Here is a 15,942-nt window from a genome sequence, read left to right on the forward strand (position 1 = left end):
GCCAGGACTTTTTCTCTGCACTTTGAGGGCGTGCAACCGGACTGACACATTACTCCTACCCGAAATCGACCGAAGATGCGTAAAAACATTGTCGCAGTTTCACCCGAAAGGCGAAGCATCAATTGCGATGGCAAATTAGTAGAGAGCTATACGGAGCAAGGATATTAGTTTTATCAGCTGTATGAACTTGGACATGCAGCAGCACCAGCAACGCGCAGAATTGTCGACGCCGTCGGCGTTTTGCCCGCGCTCGCATCGAACGCGCGCGGCGTTGGTGACTGTTGCCGGTGCCTCTGGGGCCGGCTCGGAGGTTTTCGACGAGATCAGAACGGGACTCTCGTCAAGCAGCGTCGGAAGTCTTTACCACCTTCTCTCCTCGCAACCTTTTATTGCGATAGCAGTTATATGGACACTCAAAGCGGATTTCTGCCGTCGCCGTCAGGTTCCGTATGAAGTCAAACGGTGATGAAATCCTCGCCGCGCGCCGTATGCTTCATGTGCGAGTGAAAGCGCGCGTCCTTCGCGGCCTTTCACGGCGACGATTTCATCGCCGTTGACGTCATACGGAACCTGACGGCGACGGCGACACCGATGGCAGAAATCCGCTTTAGAGTGTCCATATAATTGCTATCGCAATAAAAAGTGCTAAAGTGTAATTTTTAAAGTTTTCCTGAAAGCAGCGCTTGTGAGCGTTGAGATGCGATGGCCTTCTTTTTGAGCGTCGCACATGGGTGTCACGACGTGACGGGGGTAATCGGTGAAGGGGATCCATTTATTACTATCTTGATAAGTGCACCACCCTCCTTCGGTGTATTGAGTAACTCATATAAGTTCACTTTAACTAACGTCATCGGTAATATCTTCATCTGAAATCTGAGTGGACTGAAATACCCCACGATTAAAAATGGAGCTCTGGGGTATTACGCGCCAAAACCACGATATGATTATGAGGCACGCCGTACGTAGTGATGAGCTTTGGATTATTAATGCGAACGCATTATATATGTCCCATGAGGCAGAAAAGCCGGCGATATATCCGCAACAAGTCGTACCAAAAATGGCCGACGGTGCAAAGAGTAAAAATACGTCAGAAATGCTCGGATTGACGTCAAATAGCCCAGAGTGATTTCTGTAATCGAAGTAAATTAATGGCATTGAAAATAAAATTTGGTAAATTTCGGTCTGGGTGGGAACCGAACCCGAGCCTCTGGGATGTGTTTGACTAAAAGTGGGCCTAGTACATGCCTCATTGCACACGTCACGTCACAGCCACTGACTAAAAATGCAGTGCCTGAATACGCGTGCATTCTAGGCACTGTGCTGAAGGTGTGGCCTAGTACGTGCATCATTGGGCACGTGACGACTCAGCCATTGTGGAGGAGGTGGCGCCACGTCATGAGTGTATAAAATAAAAAGCATTAAATATCCAATTGAACGCCGCTGTTAGGTCCTTCGAGTTATGAACTCCTAGCGGGCAAGCGAGCGCATTGAGACGCTTGGCACGTTTTGATGAGGCGCAATTAGAACGCAGGCGATCGAGGATGCGCAGACAAGGAACGCGCGGAATGAAACATTTCACGAAAGCGACTATAATGCTTTCGCAATCCCACACGTAAGCAGTCTCAAGTGTCTCTATTTTTTTTTATCAATTGGGGTTCCTTAACGTGCGCCCAATGCACGGTACACGAGCGTTTTTATATTTCCGCCCCATCGCAATGCGGCCGCCATGGCCGGGATTCACACGCAAAAAGCGCCGGTTGCCATGTGGGCCGATTATCGTGTTTGGGACAGCAGAGATTTTCGCGATCTCTGCCAAAAACACGATCATACAAAGGGCGACGTGTTCCGTGTCGACCACGTGGTCTGGTAAGGTTGCATCATCGATTATGTATGCTTGACCGGCATGCAGCGTTGTCTATAAGAGTGCGCTGCTGTCTAAAATAAAGGTATTCTTCTTGCGTTGCTGCCACTGTACACTCTAAAAAAAGTTTACACCTTTTGCGTTGTATCTTGTCCTCAAACAATAATGCTTGCCTTGCTTTTCCTTTCTTGAAAACTCAGCGCTCGATAATTTCCTGCCGAGAATGCTGTGTCACAAGATACGACCCAAAGGGTGTAAACTTCTTTTAGAGTGTAGCATTTGTCTGCTGCTTTAGAACAGAACAGGAATGACATAAATACAGGACGATCGCTTATTTTCATCTGTTCATTTTTTGCAGACAATGAGCTTATAATAGGGTTTCTTCTTTCTCTTAACACATGTGCACCGTGCATGATGTGCTCGCACCTCGCTTCACACTAGCAAAAGCTTAAACAAATTCACCGACGTGTTGGTTATACAATCGTTACCTTTTATTTCGATAAACAACGCTTTCAGGATTGCACGAGCTTGTTTTTTCTCCTTCCTAGGATCCGTATCTCCTATGCGCACTTCAATTCACGCTGTCCTTATTGTTGGCATTACGCTGTAATGCAGTGATTTGGGCTTGTTGGTATGACAAGTTAGCGCCTGTGTGTGTCACCTCTTCATTCGTCCTTGTCTTTTCATGCGCTATAAGCCTCACGATGGCATTACGCGCACGTTCCCTTTCTGTGATCGTGTTTCTGGCGCTATAACATTCATTGCTCGACATGCACCAACTATCCCAACAGGAATTACTACGCTGCATCACGTCTGAATCGCTGAGCACTGCGTTCCCGGGCTTCCGGACAGGCCCAGATAATTCACCACGGGGCTGAGCAATGGTGGCACGTTTGATGGATTTGGTACCAGTTCGGGTTAAACGACTTGCCCGGGCATAGGCCGATTCAGCCGGTACGCTTGACCAAGGGCATATAAACGCGGGCTAGGGTCATTTCGGCGGTTGGCAGCGGCGAACAAAAATCCGGGCACGCTGTCCGACAAACGCCATTATATCGCGTAGACGGAGGCAACTTCTGCAACCAAGGCCCACAAGAGCAAGTTCACGTGAACGCCTTTGGGGCGGGCTTGACTTCCGAGTGTACTACCTTGAGCCACATAGTTTTCTAGAAAAATTACGAGAGGGAACTGTGGCGCTAGTATCTACGCGGGAGTAGAGGGAGAGAGAGAAACAAAGAGGGAAAGGTAGGGAGGTTAACCAAGGACGTGCCCGGTTGGCTACCCTACACTTTTTTTTTATTGCGATAAAGACTTGCCTTTAAGGCATAGTTCTTGATGTGTATATGTGTATTATATGCGTGCTGTGAGGTATGTGTTGTGTATGAATTGAAGCAGGGTTTTGTGGAACCTGTTATGTATCCAGCGGTCATAGCTGGTTGTGACACTGTAGCGGTGGCCGGCTTGCAGTAGGAGACGCGAGCGTTCCGATTCTAAGCCTGGACATGTCCGTATTAGGTGGTACGCATCTGCCTCTATCACTGAGACGGAGCAGTATCGACTCGTAGCACCCAGTGGTAAATGCGACCAGTTCCACGTTGAGATCACAGCCGGTGTAAGGGCCACCCCGGCCCGAAGCCTCCTAAGCACAACTTCCTCCACCCTAGTAAGGTGAAGGGGGAGGGAGCAGACACACGGCGGGATAAGAGCGCGTGTGTCCTGCCGGAGAAAATTTTTACGGGCTCGGAGGAGTGACTTCCATCGGTCAGGGGAACGCGGAGGAGGAGATCTGGAGAGAAAAAGACAGTTTAACAAGATTTAGCGATATTACAAAATTCTACCAAAATCAGAGGCGAATATTACCACCGCCTCACACTAAACTGAACAGAACTGAGTCCGTTTCTTGGAGGCGAATAAAAACAAAAACCTATGTGAATCCCGTGCAGTTGAAGACTTTCTACCCCGAGATATACGCCAGCGATATATGCAAGCTATGCAAGTCTGCTAGAGCCACCCTTCAACACATGTTGTGGGGATGTAAAGTATATCAAGAAAAAAATGGCAGTCTCCCCGGAAAATTTACGGGCGTGGTGGTCGGCCACGCTGCTCAGCTCAGAACTCCTAGACCAACTTTTGGCCGTCCAGCGAGCCATGGATGCCGTGCGGGAGCAACAGCTCCCAGTGGCCATCTAGGCGGCCCCAGGCCCGGGCCTCCCAATCGCCGGATTTCAAATAAAGTTATGTCACTCACTCGGAGGGAGTTAAGGGGTTGAGTGGGAGGGGAATAGATGGTAGATCAGGGGCGGTATTCTGTAAGAGTCCAATTAGTGGACTGTCCATTTCGGCTGTCGCTGATTGGCTGCTGCTTCACGAGCAGGAAGGAGACTGGCTGGCACCTTCCTGCACGTGAAGCAGCCAATCAGCGACAGCCGAAATGGACAGTCCACTAATTGGACTCTTACAGAATACCGCCCCTAAATTAGGAGGGCAGTGTGACTGCTGGTCTGCAGCAATGTTGTGAGGGTTCGCAGCATGGCCTTGAATCCAGTGTACATTGATGCAAGTAGCTGTTGTACTATTAATAGTGTGTATCGTCTCGCAGATTTCCATCGCCTTGTCAACCTTCTTTAGTTCTTGAATAGCCGCTAAAGAATCAGTGAAGATATCTAGTTGTTTGATTGTAGGCAGATTAGATGTGGCATCTTGCACAGCGTCGTGGATGTCTTCCATTACTACACAAGTTCCATTACTAGAGCCCTGGCTACCGTAGATAAATAACGCTGGCGGCCGCTGATGAAATTATGCGTAGTACGGAGGAATGATGTCCTCCCGCCATCTGGGAGGATAGCAGCATCCGTATAGACTTTGCAGGTGTTAGCGCCATAACTTCGTTGGCTTGTTAGTTGTGATGCTGGTGAATTCCCAGGGCGGCATTGGATAGGGCTGATTTTCAATCCGAGAGCCACGTTGAAAATGAGCATGCAACGCAGCGACAACCGGAACAAGTTGCTTTTTGATTTGACGTGCTTTTTCACGTTGCAAAATTAGCTCTGCAATTGTGTTGAGCTGGCCGTGTTCCTGTAAGGTTGGTGTCGAAGTGATGCGGGGTAGTGCTGTGATTGTGCGCATAGCATCGCGATTAATCGGCTCCAACTGTGCAAACTGTGCCAAAGTCAGCTGTTGAAATTGTGCCTGATATAAAAATCGTGGCTGCAAGAATGCACGTACCAGGCGTCGAACTACGTCAGTACGCGCTCCAGCTGCTTTTGCTGCAATGCGACGAATAAGGTGAAGTGTTTTTGTCCAACTCTGATTTTACGGAGCCAGTGTGCACCACTGCCGGTGTGGTGAATATCGAGACCCAGTATGCGGACCTCAGAAGCCTTAGGGATTGTCACTGCGCCGAGTCTAAATGTAAAGGGGTGCTGCGTGATTCTTGTGCTTTCTTTCTTGTTGGCCACCACAACATAGCTTGATTTTTGGGCGGAAATGTCCAACCCTGCTTTCCGAGAGTAGTTTTGCAGAACATCAAGGGCTTCTTGAAGCTTTTGAGTTTGTCTAGAGACATCTTCATGCACGGACTACAAAGTGACGTCATCCGCATAGATTAAAGATTTCACATCTGGAATCCGGTGTAGTTGCCAGGCTATAGAGGTATTAGAGCAACGTTGAAGAGGAGAGGAGCCAAAACCGAACCTTGTGGGACTCCTCTGTTCGATGTGAAGCACCCTTCTTGCCCTCCATCTACTCTAATCGCAAAGTTGCGATTCTGAAGAAATGAGTAGATAAATCTTATGACCCGTGGTGGAAGTCCCAGTTCGATGAGGTTTCCAATAATGATTTCATGGTCTATATTGTCATACGTTTTCGTTATGTCTGTTGCTACTACCGTGAGCACAGAGTGACTGTGTGGTGAAACCTCTAAAACATCGTCTGATAAGATAATTGAATTGAATTATGGGGTTTTACGTGCCAAAACCACGATCTCATTATGAGGCACGCCGTAGTGGGGGACTCCGGAAATTTGGACCACCTGGGGTTCTTTAACGTGTACCTAAATCTATGTACACGGGTGCTTTCGCATTTCGCCGCCATCGACATGCGGCCGCCGTGGCCGGGATTCGATCCCGCCCCCTCGTGCTCAGCAGCCCAACACCATAGCCAGTCTGATAAGATAGAAAGTCCGTCTTCAGTTCCCCGAGTAAGAACGGAATCCAATTTGAACAGGATGATATTTATCATGGCGTTCAAGCCACCAGGAAACACGTGTGGCCAGCATATTTTCTGCGAGCTTGCAGACAGTTGAAGTTAGTGAAATTGGGCGAAAAGCCTGCAGGGTTATTTGGTGACTTTCCCGGTTTCGGAATAGGGACAACAATTGAATGCTTCCAATCAGGTGAAACGTTACCAGTCTCCCATACTTTATCAATAGCCTGAAGAAGTGCGTCGAGAGCTGCTCCTTCCATGTTCTTGAAAAATCCATAAGGAATACCATCGGGACCAGGTGTTGTACGTTTCTTCGAAGTTTCAATCGCCGCTATTAGTTCGGCCATGCTGAAAGGGCTGGATATTTCGGATTTGGCAGTTGTGTCAGACTCGTCAATTTCGGGGCAGCTTATAGGTGACGCGTGATCGTACTTCGGGAAAAACGCTCTGGCAGCGTGTTCTGCAAATTCTTGTGGCGAACTCTGCATCGCTAAGCTAACGCTCGCTGCACCCTACATTTGGAGAGGGGGACAGGGGAAGAATAGATACGGAGGAGGAGGAATAAACTTTTATTGCGGAACCAGCACTTTAAGATGGCCGGGCCTAAGAGAAAATAAAAAATGATAGTCTGTCATTTGCAGAGTCAGTCACAGAGGAATCTCCGCTGTCACAAGCGTTCACGTAGAGTTACTGTACATGCAGGGGAACCTATACAGTAACACTTCTTGTGCTATTTCGTGACGCATAACTAACAGAATAAGGGGCGCCTGACTCTTGATATAAGCGCGAAGAAGACACGGACGGTAGCGGAAGAAGACAGGACGAGCGCTAACTCACAACTAAATCTTTATTGGAAATACCAACTCGCCAACTATCCATTCTTATGCGCCTGACTCATTCGTCTGTGTATGCGTTAATTGGCGCCCCTTCTTCTAATAGCTATAATCTACATGGGAACTGCATTTGTGAAGGTTCAGCCAGCGCGGGAATGAAGGGCAGTATACATGTTAGATGATGAAGTTAGGAAATTGGCAGGCGTAAGTTGGAATCAGCTAGCGCAAGACAGGGGTAATTGGAGATCGCAGGGAGAGGCCTTCGCCCTGCAGGGGACATAAATATAGGCTGATGATGATGATGGTGATGATCAGATGATGATACATGTCTGCGTTTGCCGAAGCTTCGCCCGTATGACTTCTAACTGCTTCGTGACTGCGAATCGATCGTCTTCAACAAAATGTTGCGTTATAAATGCAACAATTTGCGATGATTGTGCATCTGCGCAGCGACTAATTGCCTTGACGTGTTTCGAAAACTTCGAGTGCTTGTAAATTTATGAAGATAACGCTTAATAAATAACGTCGCAAAAAGTTTGCAAGCCCAGAGCACTAAATCGAAGCACTAATCATTATTCCCACGGTAGCTGAACGAGGCTACGCCAGAGTTTCCTTTAGTGCAATTGTTCGTACGAAAGCTCTGTGTATTGGACAGCGGTCGCAGAAAGCATAGCTTCTTGTACGTGATGTGCTCGTGCACACACACACACACACACACACACACACACACACACACACACACACACACACACACACACACACACACACACACACACACACACACACACACACACACACACACACACACACACACGCACGCACGCACGCACGCACGCACGCACGCACGCACGCACGCACGCACGCACGCACGCACACACACACACACACACACACACACACACGCACGCACGCACGCACGCACGCACGCACACACATAACGCAAACACACACGCACGCACATAAACACACACGTACACAAATACGCACACACAAATGCACGCGCACGCGCGCACATACGCACACACACACATAACGCGAACACACATGCACACATACACACACACGCGCGCACACTTACACGCACACTTACACGCACACACGCACGCACATAAGCACATACGCACACACATAAAATAGTCACAGGCCTGCGCGGCACACGCAGCACAGTCACAGCGTAAGCTGTTGGAGCGGATCAAGAGTAGCTCCAATTTCGGCACCACGCACACCAGGGTCTTCGCGACAAAGTCTCTTCGCCTCGTTTTGACGAGAACGATCTGAACTGTCCGCCCGGCGTCGACGGCGAGCTGCGGCTTGTAATGCTCTCTGCACAGTAGTCTGCTGAGCCCGATGATGCCCGGTTGTAGCCGCGCACGTAGCTCTACGATTGGCTTCTTCAGTAGCGGTTCGTACCTTGCGAGGAGACGCCATAACGTGTACCGAAGAGGTATCCAGAATACGTGGCGCAGATCTCACATCGGAATCGCGTTGATTGCGGGCCTCGTCTGAATCACATCTCGTCGTCCTGCGCCTGCGCACGCTGCGTTTGCAGGCGCATTACCTAGATGGCGCCACCATACTGGTGGAGGCTCGGGTAATCTGCGCGTGTGCGCGTGCCTTGGGAACAATCATAGGGCATTTTCCCGCTGCCCGATAGCAAGCGCTTGAGTGACTCAGTGGTATAGTATCTGGCTCCCACGCAGAGGGCACGAGTTCGATGCCGGCAGGAACCGGGTACTTTTTGCCATTTCCGGCGATAGCGGTTACGGCCCCACCGGGCGGAGGCGGCAGCGGCGGCGGACGCCATCGCGAACCGAAACGGCTATTGGAATTAGCCCATAACAGCTTACGCTGTAACACACGCACGCGCGCACATACGCACACATGCGCGCGCACTTACACGCACACACACACAAATACGCACGCGCGTAGACACACGCGCGCACACGCGGACACACACACACATCTAACGCACACTTACATGCGCACACACAAATACACACAAACACACTTAATTAGGTTCGTAATGAGCCCATGAGGCGGTGGTTAGGCTCGGCCTACCCGTCCCCACGTGGGAGCGGCCCGCAGCTCTGCCCTAGGGCAGGGCTTCTCAGGACCTATTGAATAAAGTTCTTCCTCTGTCTGCAGAGAAACAAATTATGATGCACCATGTTTTTTTATAAAGAGAATTACGATGTCGTGAGGCCTTAGTGAGGCCATGCACCAGCGTACATTTCGCGCTATTTTTCTATGAACCTATAGGGCGCATTAATTGCTACATTATGCGCTTCCGTGCCCGCGTACTGAGATGTCGGTGCTTGGTTGGGGAGATATTCGATCGAAAGCCCTTCGACACAATGGGTAATTGGGTATTGTAGTCAAAGAGCAGCTCTGTGACGTAAAATTGAATCGATCCTTTATATAGACGTCTTTCACGACAGCTTGAATTTCGCACCCCTTTTGCACATCCGGTGCAAGCTTTTAGCGAACGTCGGGAGATGGCAGCTTACACTCAGCCGCGAGCTGAGAGTAGAACCTTACTTGCTTTTTGAAAAGTGCCCGCCGCGTTGACGAAATGGTTGTGACGCTATTGAGGCCCATTGCAATGTAGCAGGTTCGATTCCCGAACCGCAGCCGTAAATTAGAATAATTTGCAAACACATTGGATACATACAGTGCGCGTACATAAGAGCACCAGGTAGTCAAAATTGATCTGGAACTGTCGACCCAATTAATTATTTCCCCCCCAGAAATTCAAGCTTTTCGTGCAGAGCGTGCCGCAAAACAGAGCTTTTTAATATTTTTTCATGTATGTGTATTTCCAGCTGACATCAGTATTCTCTATAACCTATTTTCCTGCGTTCACCACTGTTCACCACGATGTTATTCTCCGATGTAGAGTATAAAAGGAGGTATCGCTCTCACTCTAGGTACCTTGAGAGCTCCTTCTGCATTTATGTATTTTTGTGCAATGTATGACGTGTATTTCGATAAAAAGATCAGGAAATCTGGAAAAGGCCTTGGGAGCATTGTAATGTGGACTGCATGCCACCTTGAACTTCTATCATATTCCCTTGCATGAAAAAACACTGTGTTCGCTACGCTCATAGCAATTAAAAAATATATGTATGGTATTTAAAAAAAACTCAAGGGGTACTTAGTTATCCCTATGTGGATGAATGCGAAAGCATTGCGACCATCGCGCGATGCCTATGCTGTTTCAGTCGTTGAGTAACTACGTGATGGAAACGTTTTGACGTATCGTGCAATTGCGACAACCAAAGGCGCTCGTCACAAGGTGCGCACAACGCAAGGTCGTGGGTTCGATTCCCACCAAAGGTCGAGGGTTCGAGTGCCTTAATTAATTCTACCTTAATTAACTGTGTCTTAATTACCTTCGCCCTAATTAACACCAAAGGTCGTTGGTTCGACTCCCACCAATGGTCGTGGATTCGATTGCCGCAATCAACTATATATTCATTAACCCTGCCTTAAATAACTTTGCCTTAATTGACCTCATCAACTGCTTCGATTGGCTCACCTGGGCTCACTTGACCGCGGCCACGCCAACGCCGAATTTTCCGCCTCATGAACCATATAATGTTTTCGCATTAAAATACACTGTATAGATTATTAACACTCACAGCTGTCGCATGAGGGTGTTTAATTTTTCTGAGTGAGGAATGTATGTCTTTTCGGATGTCACACCCAGCCAAGCATTGTGGCGTAGCTGCAGTTTCAACGAAGGATGTGGAATTATCAGTTCGAGAGAAGGGGGGGTTCCATTAAGCTCATAGCCTGTCAGACTGTGAACACTGTCACGCACCTCATCGCGTGTGCACAGACAGTTTCGTCTTTGACAGCTTACGGTTTTCATTTCTCCTCATCTTTTCTGCCGTTTCCCCTTCCTTCATTACGAGGCAGTCAGCTGATCACTCATTATAGTTAACTTCCCGGTTTTCATCTCCTATTTCTTTCCATTGCTATTCCTTTGTGTCAGGCAACCATGAGCCGGCATGTTGTTACTGACACTCGGCAGAAGCTCAAGGTTCTGTAAGAAGTAGGCGACGACAAACTTGGAGCTGTGCTCGCTTATCTCGCCAACACCTCTCTGTGCAGCAGCTTCTTTTTGAGCGAAGAACTTCTCTACGACAAACGTGCCGTGCACCATGTTTCTTTGGAAGATGGTGTTATTTCTTTTATTTCCAACTTTTCACAGCCTCTATAATAACACGACAGGCGACAACTGTGCGTTGGCGTGCGTCGCACGGCCAACTCTAAGAGGGTGAGCTCGTCGAACCCCCTCTTTGCGTCGCCGGCACACAAACAGCCGCCGGAATACGTCTTCTGTGTAAACACGCGTGCTCACGACAGCGCCCGCACTCGATGGAAGAGGCAGTGCGGGAAAAGCAAATCGTGGACGGCAATACGCCAGCAAGATTTGAGCCGTCGATCTAAGACAGTCGTGTTCCATTTCTTTATACATATATATTTCAAATGCATGCATAATTTATTCGGTGCAGAAACTACTGGGCGGCGAGCAGGAAACTCGTACTGCTCTGCCGGGCGCAGCTGCCTGTAGTTGTAAGTGCCGGTCGTGTCTTACATTGCTGTCGCAAGCTGAATAAACACTAAAGCTTGCAAGCCAGAAGCGGTTTGCTATGTTTTGTCGGAGAGCTGGTACGTAGTGGTTAGCAGTGTCACACCTCGAAGCTGTTTTTTCGGGAAGAATTGCTTTGTCGTACTCAACATTGACATATTTCCGAGAAGTGGGTGGAACCATATGAATTATTTTTCTTTGTTCTGAAAATAACAACAACAAAAAGAGCGGTGGGACGACGCTGACGTCTAAGTAGAGTTTATGGACAGCGCCAGAGGTAATGAAGCGGTAGCTTCTAATTTCTGGGCCAGCAAACGTACTCACCGCTTCACTAACAGCTGTGTAAACATGGCACTGCGGATGCCGTATTTGCTCGTACCTGTGGCAATAATGCGTTTTCTCGAAGTGCAGGATACAAAACAGCAAAGTTGGTGTAGATTCGGAGGGTCAGGTTTGAGGATGCAGGTATGGGAAATCTATGTGTCCATTTGAGCTTTTCGATGTTGCTATTAAGAAGCCGCTCAAGGACATCCGCACTTTTTAACTGCGCACACATAAAACAGTCTACGAACTTGCTATTTTTTAAGCGAAGCTTGTGTAGACTAGCCTGCGCCGGTGATGTAACGCTAAAACTACTATGGCTCATACCTGCATTGTATATGCGGGTATGAGCCAGGGAGCCAGAGACAAGAAATAAAGAAAGAAAGACAGAAAGGAAGGAAGGAAGAAAGAGCAGGTGCGGAAAAGCTGCGCCGGCGCCAGATCACGTGACGCGCGCGACCAACCAGGGTAGTTTGGTGGTTCGAGGGGAAGGAAAGGGGAGGAAAGGGGGTTGGCGCCTGCTCCGCCGGGCGTCCCTTGCCTCAGATCAGTTTCGGCGGCCGGATGAAAAAGCCGAGGAGCAGGCTGCGTCTGACCAACGGCGCTGCGAACTCGCTCGGGAAAAGGCTCGTGGTGGACATGCCGAATCTAGCATGAGGGCTTACGAAGCCCAGGTGAAACCCCGAGTTGCGTACCCCAAGTTGTGGGAGCGCGATGTTGAGCCCAAACGTCAGCGAAGAGCCGCCTACCCCGAGTTTAGGGCAAACGAAGCGGAACGCCTGTGATAGCGCCGTCGTGCCACAAGCTTCGCTTACCCCCATTTCCTTGACAGGGCAAGGGCTCTGAATTTTTTCATTAGAGAACCACAAGTGTACAGAACCACTTTCCTATTCCCCCTATTGGATCGCACTTTGTTTCTCACCACATGACCGAGAATTCTGTTGCATTTTTTTATCTTGGCCAGTATTCTAGAGCCAATTGTTTTTGATTTTTCTCATCACAAAGAGCTCTTGCATAGTCGTTTTAATGCGTCTACTGGGATCGTGGCATATCTTGCATACTTTCAAGCAGGCACGGCTCTCGCGAGTGCTCTCGCGTTCTTCGTCCTCCTCTGCTTCCACCACCAGCCATGGTCGCGTATCACGGCGACAGGTCCCATAATACTTAAATAGTGGTTTCATTGAACTGTGAGATGTGTTTAGTGTGTTCTTGCTGTGTTTTCTTTGGTAACACAGTAATCATGCTTGCTTGTTCTCGTTTTGTTTTTCCTCGTTTCGTTGAATTTCCATGCTCACTCGCTCCCCCGCCCACCCACCCAATCACCCGCCCACCCGTCCACCGCCCACCCACCCACCCACCCAGCCCGCCCACCGCCCGCCCGCCCGCCCGCCCGCCCGCCCGCTCGCTCGCTCGTTCGTTTGTTTATTCGTTCATTTTTGTTTGCGTATTCGTACGTTGCCGAAGTGGACATAGTACACTCACGGTCGCTTTCACTCTCAGACCGAGCAGCAGTCGCTTAGGTGTCCACCACGGCGAGTTACTAATCCTGCCCTTAGCAACGGTTTCATTTTTCACCGAAGAAGAACTGAAATTTAGGATGGTTGGCTGGTAGTGTCTCTGACGCCAAGCAGATGGCACCAAAAACGCCACGTTGACCTTTTCGTTAGCGCTTTCTTTGTAATGCTAAGGAGTACGGGTGTGGGGTGCCACTCCTTACGGAAAACACTAGAGACGTGTTTATTGTAGTTCTGAACAAAGTCTTTCTTCTGTTCCTACCTTGCACCACAGAGATGCTTACACGTGTACAATACTTTCATACGCGGAATATGTTCACAAAATCTTTATTCCACGCGTTTCTCCACCCGTATGGAGAATAGGCGATTGTGAAACGTACTGGATAGCGGTCACTCATCCGTGACTTCTTTGGAAGTATTCTACCGGGCCGAATATTTATTTCGCTGCGTTTTCGCTCCGTCATGCATGAGCCCCACAGACATTGTGTGTCTTTGTTTATTTTTGCGGCAGCTGTTATCATTGCAACGCATTTGGACTCGCGCTGATCGTGCTTTGCATGCTCACTCCAAAATCCTTAGACAGGGCGCGAGGCCCGCCAGCCCCTGTTTTTGCTCTGTCTGCAAACATATATATCAGCGCCGGAAGACGTGCTTTGTATAAACACGTTTTCAGCGAAGTGGCGTGTTGTTTCATCGGGACCCGGAATACAGGAATAGGAAACCTTGCTCGGTGTTCAAGTTGGCCAGTCTTCTGTCATTGATCCGGTGGTCCGCTTATTTTTTCGCCTCACTGCGCGCATAATCTCTTTAGGAAATAGCTAAAGCTTCGTCAGGGGTTAAAGCTGATCATGCTTTAGGTGTTCGGCACTACTCTTTAGAGTTGGCAGTTCGAACGTGCTCAGCAGTTTGTCTTGGAGGAATGAAATGAACAGATTGCGAGACCTACACCTGGCTACGCATTCATTGCATGTCGGATTATTTCGAGACTGCAGATGGCATGGATCTTCGAAGAAACATTTGAACAAAGGGCAACTGAGTTGGAATTAAGCTTGCATAAAAAAAATGCGATAACGCGGCTGAGTGTACTGGCGAGTTCTTGCGCTCGTTATTGCGTACTCGAATACGTTTATGGGGTTACAACATCTGCTTTGTTTGCGAATTTAATTTCTTCTCAGATAGATTAGGGCAGCACTAAGAACGAGAGGACACAGCTTTCGTTTCTTAAGCGCAGAAGCGACTTATGGTTTGGCCGCCCGCTTAATTCCCGTGACAATCGCTATCTTGCTTCTTGGTTGAAACCAGGAGGCCTGCACAACTGCCGACATACGTTCGAATTGTCGTGGTTCTCCAATTACACCGACGTGTTTTGAAAAGTATGATAAGACGCGAAGCGGCTGCGTTCAAATGCATCGATTCCGAAATGAAATGGTCTTGTGCTTTTTTTTGTACGGTGTGTGCGTGACAAAGCAAGAAAATAGGTCGAGGACATGGTTGCGAAAAAAGTCAGCATCATATATAGACTTCGAAATTTATAATCTAGGTTGTGTCGAAATACCGAGACATTACTGCTTCTCAGCTAGTGATATCCATCTGAATGTACAAAGACGACCTTTGGATGACGGAGATTTTAAGAAATGTAAGATTGGTTTTATAGGCGGCACTGTCATGGGTGTACTAGGCTATCCAGGAAAGTCTGCATAAACATCGGCACCGCCTTTCTTTTTTTTGTTATCATTCTTGTTCCAGTTCGACAATACTATCCCGATCCGCTCTCTTACATTTCTAATTGGTTGTTACAGTTTGATCTTAAATATAGAGAATCACCTCTGCGCCACTGTTTACAAACAATTCTCCACGTACTGCGTTGTACAAGTGGCTTTGTCGTATTCCCTTAGAATATACCCGCGAAATGCAGAGATAGAAAGGGAGAGAATGCAAAAACAGGCAAGACAGGGAGGCTACAGGGACCCGGTATGACTATAAACAGTCACTCACGCTGGATGCACTTCAGTAGAGAGTTTTATATTAGGGGGACGCAAGCGTAGGGGCCCGCTAGCGCTTGGGGCCGTGGTACTGCGCACGCGCAGACCGGCCTGCGCGTGTGCAGTACCGCAGCCGCTAGAGCTAGGGGGCCCCTACGCTTGCGTCCCCCTAATCTAAAACTCTCTATTAACTGCACCGGTTCGCGAACGTCTTTTTGTGCCAGTGATGGATGTGACCATGGTCATAGTATATTTGATTCATAAATAGGTCTGGAGTCCTGTCGGCTTAAAGTTGTCTGGAGAGAGAAAGAGAGTGAGAGAGAGAGAGGTGTTGCACGTTGTAACAAGAACAGGTACAGAACAGGTGTCCTCGCACTTACATTAGTCATACTTGATGTTGTCGGCCATTTCAATATGGTAGGAGTAAGAGAAAAAGTTGTCGCAGTTTCACCCGAAAGGCGAAGCACCAATTGCGATAGCAAATTATTAGAGCTATACGGAGTAAGGATAGTAGTTTTATCAGCTGTATAAACTTGGACATGCAGCAGCACCAGTAACGCGCAGAACTGTCGTCGACGCCGTCGGCGTTTTGCCCGCGTTCGCACCGAACGCGCGCGGAGTTTTTATATAA

Source organism: Dermacentor silvarum, chromosome 3 (assembly GCF_013339745.2).
Source record: "Dermacentor silvarum isolate Dsil-2018 chromosome 3, BIME_Dsil_1.4, whole genome shotgun sequence".
In the NCBI taxonomy this organism is placed as follows: Eukaryota; Metazoa; Arthropoda; class Arachnida; order Ixodida; family Ixodidae; genus Dermacentor; species Dermacentor silvarum.